The following is a 10287-nucleotide window of genomic DNA, read 5'->3' on the forward strand; positions in this document are numbered from 1 at the left end:
ACTATAAGCACCTACTATATATATGACTGTATACCAAATTTCAAGTTCACGTGACTTATGGTTCCGAAGTTATGATTGATAACAAATTTCACGCCTATGGGAGGTGCCACGCCCCCTTGTCGAATCCCAATTTTTTTACCCTATTATAGGCCCAGGTGTCATGGCAAGACTCTGTCAAAATTTTGTTCGATTCTGTCCGTCCGTTTAGGCTGCAACCTGGCACATACATACACACATACATACATACATACATACATACATACTTCCACAAATATATAGTAGATATATCCTTCTCTTAGCGTCAAATTATTTTTGGGGATGTCTCGGCCACAGGGCCACCTATCGTGTAAGTTTCCAGTCCAAATATTTCTTTTAAATTGGCTAAATTGTTTTCTAAATATGAGCCAAATCAGCAAGTAAATGCAATTTTTATGAATATCCCGACCCCAGCGCCACCTCGCTATTAAATTTTTAGTCGAGATATTTCCCTTCAAGGTGCTGAAATATGGTCCAAATATAAACGAAATCGGTCCAGCCGTTTAGTAGTTTAGTGACATTCAATATACGTACGGTTGCCAGACGTACTGATTTTATCAGTACAGTACTGCTTTTTCAACTCTTGTACTGATTTTATTCATTTCTTCAATCAATACGGGAATGTCCTGATTTTTCAAAATTTTTACTGATTTGTACTGAATTTTCACCTCAAACAAAATACATTAGGATTTTCTTAAGGTTTTTACATAACGTTGGAACTTGCTTAAACTGCACTGTAAAAAGTAAGAAGAAAATAATTTAATTATAGTTGACATGTTTCAAATAATATTTGACATGTCCAAGAAAATAATACAACAAATATATCAATCGTTTTATGGGCACATCGCCGTGTCGTTACGTACCAGTTGCGATAATATGATGGAGCTTAAATTATTTAAAAAGAAGGATGACGATTTTTGTCGAGTGTTGTTAGTTATCTCGAAAATGGTTTTCAGTTTAATAACTGCAAATTTTAATATTCGAATGGCTTTTGCCTAAATATAAATATAAAATAATAAATAATAATAATAAGTATAATAATAATAATAATAATAAATATAAAAGAATTTATGGCTTCTGCGTACAATGATGTGTACACTCATGTTAAAATGAATAACACTTTTATTTCTTATGAACTATATTTTATTTATACCACAATATTGTTAAAAACAAGTACTCTGGCGTTTTNACCACAATATTGTTAAAAACAAGTACTCTGGCGTTTTAAAGCATTATCTGTTACTTACATTCATAATTTTGCTTTATAAAAAATTGTACTGAAAAGTACTGATTTTTTTACCATGAAAAAGTCAAATGTACTGATTTCGTGATTAAAAAAATCTAGCAACCCTAAATATACGGAAAACTCTATGAAATTGTGAAATCGTGACGTCTCAGCTTTCTCCATTTTTCGGCAACAACAACAAAAAATTTCAAATTTTTTAAAATCAAAGAACCTTCCACACAGAAGGTCCAAAATTGTGCTTTTTACAGAATTAAAATCGTTTGGTCAGGCATCGCCGTCATACGAAAGACATTTCATTTTTATATATCTGTGGTCGTAAGCAATAACCGCCTAAGTCGACTTAAGAAAGAATTGAGTTATATATGCTGTCGTTTTCTGCAACTATTATTCCATGTCCACGTGAAACTCCCATCTCGTTACCTATTCTATTTAAAAAGTTATAAATGAAAGTATTTTGGTTTCCCCATAAGGTTAACATTACAACCCAAATCTTTAAAGCGCCTTTTCTCGAATTCAGGTTTTTCGACTTAGGCGATTATTGCTTATGACCACAGATATATAGATTCGTAATGATTATTTCATCAATAATTAATAAAATAAGATAAAATACCTTTTTGAGAAAACAAAATGTATATACTGAGAAAAAATAAAAAAAATCAACTATATTATTAGGCAAAGAATTGTTAAAGAAGTAACACTGTTTCACCTAAGGCAGTCAATATGGCGGAATTAGAGCGAGAAGTTGCCAACCGATAACACCTTGTATTACACTATGCGACAGTCAAAATCGGGATGTGATGAAACCAACGGGAAATGTTATATCGGTCAAAAACAAGTTATATATAGTCTAGGAATCGAGATATATCGATTTGAAGTTAGTAACTATCATATAGGGGAAATTGTCACCTTTGGTGGTTTTTTTTCTTAAAAATTAAAATTTTTTTTTTAATTCATAAAAAATCCAAAACGGAAAAAAGTGTCACGTAAAGTCACATAACCTATGAACAAAATGAGACATACATCATGAAATTTAATATTTTAGGCAAAAGATATTTTTTTTCTTGATACATTTATTTTTACCGGCAAAACTGTTGATTATATAGAAAAACGTTATATGAACAGATTAAAGGAATTGTAATTTTTAATTTTTTTAAATTTGTTTGAGCAAAATCGGACTAGTGGTTCTCGAGTTATGTCAAAAAAAAAAGACCACCAAAGGTGACAATTTCCCCTATATGATAGTTACTAACTTCAAATCGATATATCTCGATTCCTAGACGTGACCCAGCGAAACGCCGGGACACGTATATCTTCTTTTTTACCGATATAACTTTCCCCGGTAGTTTGAACCCTCCCCGATCACTGACCCCTACCATATGTGTCACAGTGTTATTGCATCATGAGGTTAGCCTGTCAGTGCCAACATTGCGGTCAACGCACTAAAACATGCATATGATGCACCTCCATTCGACGTGGAACATACTGTCGTTAAGATATACTCTATTTTTTTGTACACTGTAAGAACGGAAGTATTGGCACGTGAAAACAAGATTCCTTACTCTCGGACCATTTTTAGTTTAAAATTGATCTTAATAAGTTTATTTTTTATTCATTTATTAGGCCGAAATATTCTCAGAAACGCTTCTACAAATCGAAGGTGATAATGTCACCGCGATTGCAGTGTTTAAATATGTGAACGATCTTGAAGACACAGTACTAATAATAGATTGGTGCTTACACATATGTTAGTGTTTGACCGAGCTTCCCCTCCGTTTTGTGGCGTGCGCCTTGATGTTGTCATACCAAGAGGAGGGACCTACGGGTTTACGCCGATTCCGAACGACGATTGTATTTTTATGAGAAGCAGTTTTTCATGGCAGAAATACACTCTGAGGTTTATAATTAACTTTATTTTCAATTTGAAAGATTAATTTATAACTAAACAATTATATTCCGCAAAATAATTAACTGAAAGCATTTCTGATATTTTTTATTAATTGTTCGTTATTATGTATTTTTCACAAACTCGCGATCACTGTCACTCGGCAACACTTGATTAGTTTTACAGCACTTGCAGCCAGCGTTGCCGTTTTGGTCCAAATTGGTCCAATTGGACCAAAATTGGTAGCTTCATTCTCCGTTGGTAGCTTGGTTGGTTTGATGAAGTTTTTGGTAGGCAAAATTGTTTTGAAAATACAACCAAATTGAACATTAAAATTTGTTTGTTTAATTTAAGTTTACACGTTCAAAACACTGCTTTCACTTTGCTTACACGTATAAGATCTCTTTATTTTTTCTATATTTTATTAAGCAGACAATTTTCTGCAAATAAAAAATCACTTCCCAAAGCTATGACCGATTAGCTGTTGAAATTAACGAGAAATTACCTATTGTCATGAAAGAAAAATTGGTGATATGCAATTTGCAAAGTGTGAGTGTATTGGTAAAAAAGGGTAAGTGTATGCAAATTGAATCAAATTTGGATTTTTTTTATTAAAATGCATAAAATGTCTGCTTTTGTTTTTTCGCACACAAAACTAAAAAAATTTTGATATGAATTGAATCAATCTCAAAGATATTTACATATTTTACAAGCGTTTTGTATACAATAACTTAATTATTTTATTTAAAGGCCCGAATTTCTTTTGTTTAATCTTAAAGACTGGTGTGAATAATTAACCAATAATGTAAACAATATTATGTGTAGTTTTAACTTTTACTGATAATTTGTGTAGCTAAAAACCCCGCAAACTCGAGAAATCTCGTTTTAATGATGAACGAAATTTGATAGTTTGGAAACTGATTTGGTAGGCGTTTTAGTACCTAAAAATATTGCAATAGGGCAACACTGCTTGCAGCTGAAATAAAAATTGCTAGCGCAGCACGAGCAAGTTGAAATATATTTCCGAAATCGATTTGCGCTCTTTCAGTTGCAGTCACACCATGTAACTTTAATTTCTGAAACTGATTTCCGAAGAGTCACAGAGAGGCCTTTCTGGCTGTTCACATATGGAAATAAATAAATTTCTCTTTCTCAATTTGACAGCGAATTGCGTGGAAAAGTGGGAAATATTGCCATGTCTGTCGTGCTCTTACTGCCCGTCTCCATAGGATAAAGTTTATATCTTGATACATATGTTAGAATATAAATAGCCAATGAAGACCGCTCATTGCTCTTCAAGAGCAATATATATCAGAGCTTATATCTTGCCATCTATTGCCGGCAATTTGGTAGTTTGACAGCTACATTTTCATTTGCACGAAAACTTCGTGGCGGCAACATCATTAATATTTTAATATAAAAGCAAAAATTGAGCTGTTTCCTGTTAAAATATTTATAATTATGTACTTGGATGTAAAATAACTTATTTTCAAAATATTGTAAGCGATTAAATCAGGCAAAAATACGTTTTCGAAGCTTTCTTACAAATGCTTATATCAAGATATAAAAAGCCCACACAAATATTGCCACTGATATAACTTATATCTAGTGACCAAAATGACAGCTGGACAGCAATAAATTTTATCCTGTGGAGATGGCCAATTAAGTTCCTTGAACGAGTAAAATGTATTAATGTCAGAAAATGTTTCCAACTGTGATATCGTTTTACTGCCCTTTTTTCATTAATATATCTCCCGAAATTATTGTTTTCAGTCAAAAATTATATATAATTGGCCGTTTTTATAGATTTTTCGAATGAAAGAAAAACTGAAATAAAGAATCGATTAGAATCGAATAATTTGAATCTCGCCGTCGATTATTCGATTCCAATAATCGTAAGGATTAAATAAGATTCGACAAACGATTATTTTTCAAAACTTGCCATCCCTGGTGTAAAGGAGAACAATTAGTGTCTTTAAAGGACATGCTAGAACAAAAAGGAACAGTTTATTCTATATAAAGAGATCAAAAGTGGTATGTATTAGTCGCACATTCCTTTGCGATTCCTACCCGAGTCATCCCGGATTATTCGCATTTGCAGGGTACATACAGTATATATCTGTATGCAGCTTGCTAAATTAACAATGCAAACAGCATCCAGATTGTTATAACGAGTAAAGGTCTGATTATGCATACTTCGCATAACTTCGCACAACTTCTTATACGTAACACAACTTTACAAAACTGACTGACTGACCGGCTGATTATGCTTCGCATGCACCCAAATTTATCAGAACATATGCATCGACGCAATAGGGTTATTTACGGTGTGTGAACAAAATCAACTGATTTTTGGTTTCTTTAGGTAAATAGATTTGTTTGTAGAAAAATGTATTTAAGTGGTTTTAATGGGGTATATTTGTAGTCCAAATTAAGTCGACACTAAAGTTCTCTGCAGTGTGACATACTTATAAATACAATGTCTGTAAAAATATGTTAATAAAATATGTACGTTTTTATTAAAAAAATACGTAATTAACTGCATATATTAAATGATATATTTACTAGAAAGAGCATAAAAATACCTTTCATTTGATACATAATTTTATATAGTATAGTATAAACAACTGTATTGATATTTTAATATAATTTATATATTTTAATATAGCGCGATATTTTCTTCCAAAGGTTCGCCTGCAGAGCTTTTTTACTTTTAAGCCCTGTATGCAGCTGTCAAGAAAACGATCAAGAAAAAATTGCCATTATTTCGTGTGTGTATCCAAGGAATTTTGACATTTTTGGTACTTCACAGCCTGTTACCTCACTCTTTCCTCAAGAAGTAAAGGAACGGGCATATATTTCTGTTCAAACCTGGGCTGCCTTCTGCTCTTTTTTCACAAAAAACTTTAGAAAACCGTAGTAGAAAGCGTAGTAAATTCCTTAAGAACTGCGTACTACCTTAAGGAAATTTCACTCAAAAAAATTTCTTAGCCATTTCTTGTACGTCATTTTATATGGAGTTTTTGCTTTTCTTGAGAGCTGCATACAGGCCTTTAACATTTAAAATCATATTTTAATATTTATTGATATTACCTCTTTCTTATCTTGTGCATAACTTTTAATATACGTATTTGTTTAAGAAAAACAAATTTTTAATTAAATAATTTTTATTTTAATGTTAAATCAAAAGACTTTTAATTACCTTTCCAACCATATCCATACTTTGAAAATTGGTTCAAAACATTTCAAAATATAAGCTTTTGAAAATGTTGAAAATTCCACGTTTACCCTCCCTAGCACCGCTCCTATGAATTTGCACAAAATAAATGTATTCGATTAAAATCATAGCCCGCCGGCCATGCTCACCTTTCTTTTTTTTAGCACAACGGGCCCTATTTTTTCCTTGTTCCCAAAATTACATTAGTAGAGTCGTGAATTACCCTATTATGCCTTCCATGCATCTTTGTAAAAATATTGCTATTGGTACCACTGCAATTGAAATGTGAGGCAAAATCTAAACTCAACAGATCGCTAATTTTTTACAAGTTCTGCTAATTTCTGGGTAATGGAATATGTACATACATAATGCATTCAACAGATTTTCACCTGACAGTTTGAAATTTATGCGAAGTTATGCGAAGTATGCATAATCTGACCATAAAGGAATGTATGTATGTATCGAATTTATGGTAGCTCATCAACGTCAGACATTAATTTTATAAATTAGGTAAAAGGGCTGGCAAAGGAGCTGCCACAATTCAATATTTTCATGCAAATTGAATTTAATGTATGTAATTTTGCTAATTTCGTACAAGAACCGTCCGCAATTGAATTCAAGTGATGTCTGAATTTTTCAGGTTGACCTTATATCTACATGTATACATGTCTACATAGTATGAACATCTACTACAATTCAGCCTTTACAAAATTCAACTGGAACTGCAACGTGGTCCCTCTCACTGAAATTTCGAAACAAATAATGTATTGCTGTTGTCGCCTTAATTTTCTTTAATGTTTACAGCATGAGCACAAAAAAATCGTATTGTTGCAATACAAGAAATCCAAATAATAAACCTCATAACGCCAAAAAATATATTCACTTAAGGCCGAAAGCCGAATAAACCGAAAATACTCATTGCGCTAAATCAGTGCCAGGCAACCAGGCTATGTGTGCTATGTGTGCGTGCGTATTTGGCCATTGCTCTAAATGTAATCGTTCGAACATTTCTCATTTGTGGCAAAGCAACGTTCAGCGGAGTGTTAAGGTCAAAGTCAGGTTTCATTGTTAATTGACGCATTTTAATCATGCCACATACCCCGCCAAGGTAGCTACGCTGCCTTTCGGCCAGTTGGTACGTCCGTTGCCACTGTTGCTACAATGATCGGCGTAATTCTCATGTAAGTGGCTGACATTACATGTGGCCAAACGATCGGCCAAATGACTGCTCATAAACACTTTGCTCGCGTCCATAAACACCAAAAAGAACCTACAGTATATATCAACACCAAACTTAAACCGCAACTACCAGGTTAGCAAACAAGTGTTGATCATACGCACAGATAAATTGTTTGATACAAATTTTTCAAAAAATATTGAAAATCGAAACCATTTGTCTCTTAACTTCACTGGAGGGGTGCCACCTTTTTAAAAAATAAAATTAAATTTAAATTAAGGGAATTAGGTAACGGACATACATATTTATCACCATTTGAGTGCTAGGCGAAAAGATTTTAAGAGGACAATAGTTCGTAAATATTTTGAAGAGGGTTGCCACCTGTTTCAAAACTCGATTTCAGTTAACTTATACACAACAAAATATTAAAACATGTCAAACAAAAGAGTATTAAGAAATCTTTAGTTTCAACACTAAAAATATTTTTGAGGTGTTTACAGAGGGATGCCATCTGTTTAAAAAGTTAAATTAAATTATTTAGTAAGCTAGATAATTGATTAAATTGTTGGTATCAATCAAAATGGATTTGACAAGCCTTTATTTATTATTATCAACCAATTTATTTATTATCAACCAATACTTCCCATACACCAAACGCTTAATATTTGTTGAATTTTTATATATAATATTTCTATTGCTCCAAAGAATTTGTATACCGAAAATGAAAGTTATGTCTGCAAATCATAAGCTGCTGGAGCACTTTAAAGCCTCAAAATTGACCCCAAAATAAGCCAATGCTTACCGTTCTTTTTACGACAGAAACCGAATTGGTTACTTACAAAAATGAATCTGTCGATAGGTTTGGAATTTTATTTTTAAAACGCCACACTTTTCTTTCCAATCGCTTTATTAGTTCTCGTGCAATAAGCGTTTTCGTGAAGCTCTAAAAATTACAACTTCAACATTTCATCGTAGCCTCCATATCGAAACGTAAGACGTATTCTACGTCAATAAGTTACGGAACAAATTTAATTTTAATTAACGAAAAATTGTTCTGACGAAATCCACAACTAAATCTGCGTTTGGCTAACTTTGGTACTAAAATTTCCACGTACATATCCAGGGGTTTGCTGCCTTAAACAATAATCTTTCCGAACAAATATTTTTACTGGATGGGTATTCTACCGAAATATGCAATAAAATTTACATGTTTGCAAAAATACTTTTTACACCTTCTTTATTAAATATAAGGGCTACAAAGACTGTATTCAAATAATTCAGTGTTATAATAAAAAAAAAATTTCTGTGAAAATGTATTTCTTTTGAAATCTTAACACTGCATGAGCACATTTGTATGCAGCGCACATGTTCCGTCGTGGCACGTTGGCTGAGCAATTGTAAGTGCAATCGCTGCTTACTGTTTGTCGCGGCCACTACCTGAATCAGTTCCGTCGTTGGCTGTACACCGTTGGCTACTGGATTTATTTTTGTTTTCCATTCGGCTTCATATTTAATGACAGAGTGACCAAATTACTTCCAAACCGGGCCATTGTTCGCAAAGTCACTGCTATAATGAATTACGCGTACCTGTTGCAAATGGCAGTGTTTTTGTTCACACCATACTGTGTGCTATTAACCTTGATAGCAATGGTAATCGAAAACGAATTTCAACTAAGCCAATAATGACTTTCAGTTTCACTTTTTCCTACTTCCAACCAACCTTTTTGTTCTGAGACCAGAAAAGAAAAATAACTAAGAAACAACATATGTATACATGTACATATCGCGCACCGTCTTGAAAAGGGACACAACTCAAAATTACACGTTTGACAGAAAATGCGAAAAGCTATTTCTTAGCACATGATAATCACTTTGGGTTTTTTTAACAAATCATAACAAAAATTTACTCCAGCTTTTGCTGAAAGGTAAATAATAGTTCTGTTCATATTTTTAGCGCATAATTTCAAAAATGTCAAATTTTGAGTTGTGCCCTTTTGAAGACGGTGACATTTGGCAGAACAACTTAAGTCTGTCTTTCACGGACAAACCAAATAGCATATGTCGACAAAACAAATTTTACCGTCAAAGAGAAAAATGTTATAGTTCGAAAGAGATATTAAATTATGTTATCGTTTTTCACAACCTTTTAAATGTTTCTGGTTTCACCAACTGAATGCTTTCTTGTAAATAGAATTTATTGCTCTGACAGTAAAAAGGGCTTTGCCGACATTTTCTATTTAGTTTGTCCACGAAAGATAGACGTAAGTTGTTCTGTCAAATGTCCACAGATATGTACTTAAATAATTCATAATTCCTTCATCAAAATAAAAACTTATTTTTTTAATAAAGTTATTGGCAAAATTAAACTAATGTCACAACTATGAAATTCTTTCAAGATTGTATTCTAGGACGAAATTGAAGACATTCCGAACCAGAATCAAACTCATCTATGCAGCCCTTTTTGAGAAATTTGAATTTTTCTTGAAAAAGGCTTTATTTGTTATAGAAATCATTATGTATATAATATTGGTCCAAATACTGCAAGACTCGTATGACAAGCCAAAGCGAACAGAAAGAGAAAGACAGAATGTGCGATAAAAGATACGACATCGAGAAACGTCAAATGGAAAGTTCGATAACTTTTGGTAAGAACCTTCTAAAGTTGGCATGAATTCGGGCTTTGATATATGTATGTGTAAAGGCGTTGCTGCAGTGCACAAAAGTTCACT

The sequence above is a fragment of the Rhagoletis zephyria genome, unplaced genomic scaffold (assembly GCF_001687245.7).
Source record: "Rhagoletis zephyria isolate East Lansing unplaced genomic scaffold, Rhagoletis_zephyria_1.1 Rzeph_scaffold_03157, whole genome shotgun sequence".
NCBI lineage: Eukaryota > Metazoa > Arthropoda > Insecta > Diptera > Tephritidae > Rhagoletis > Rhagoletis zephyria.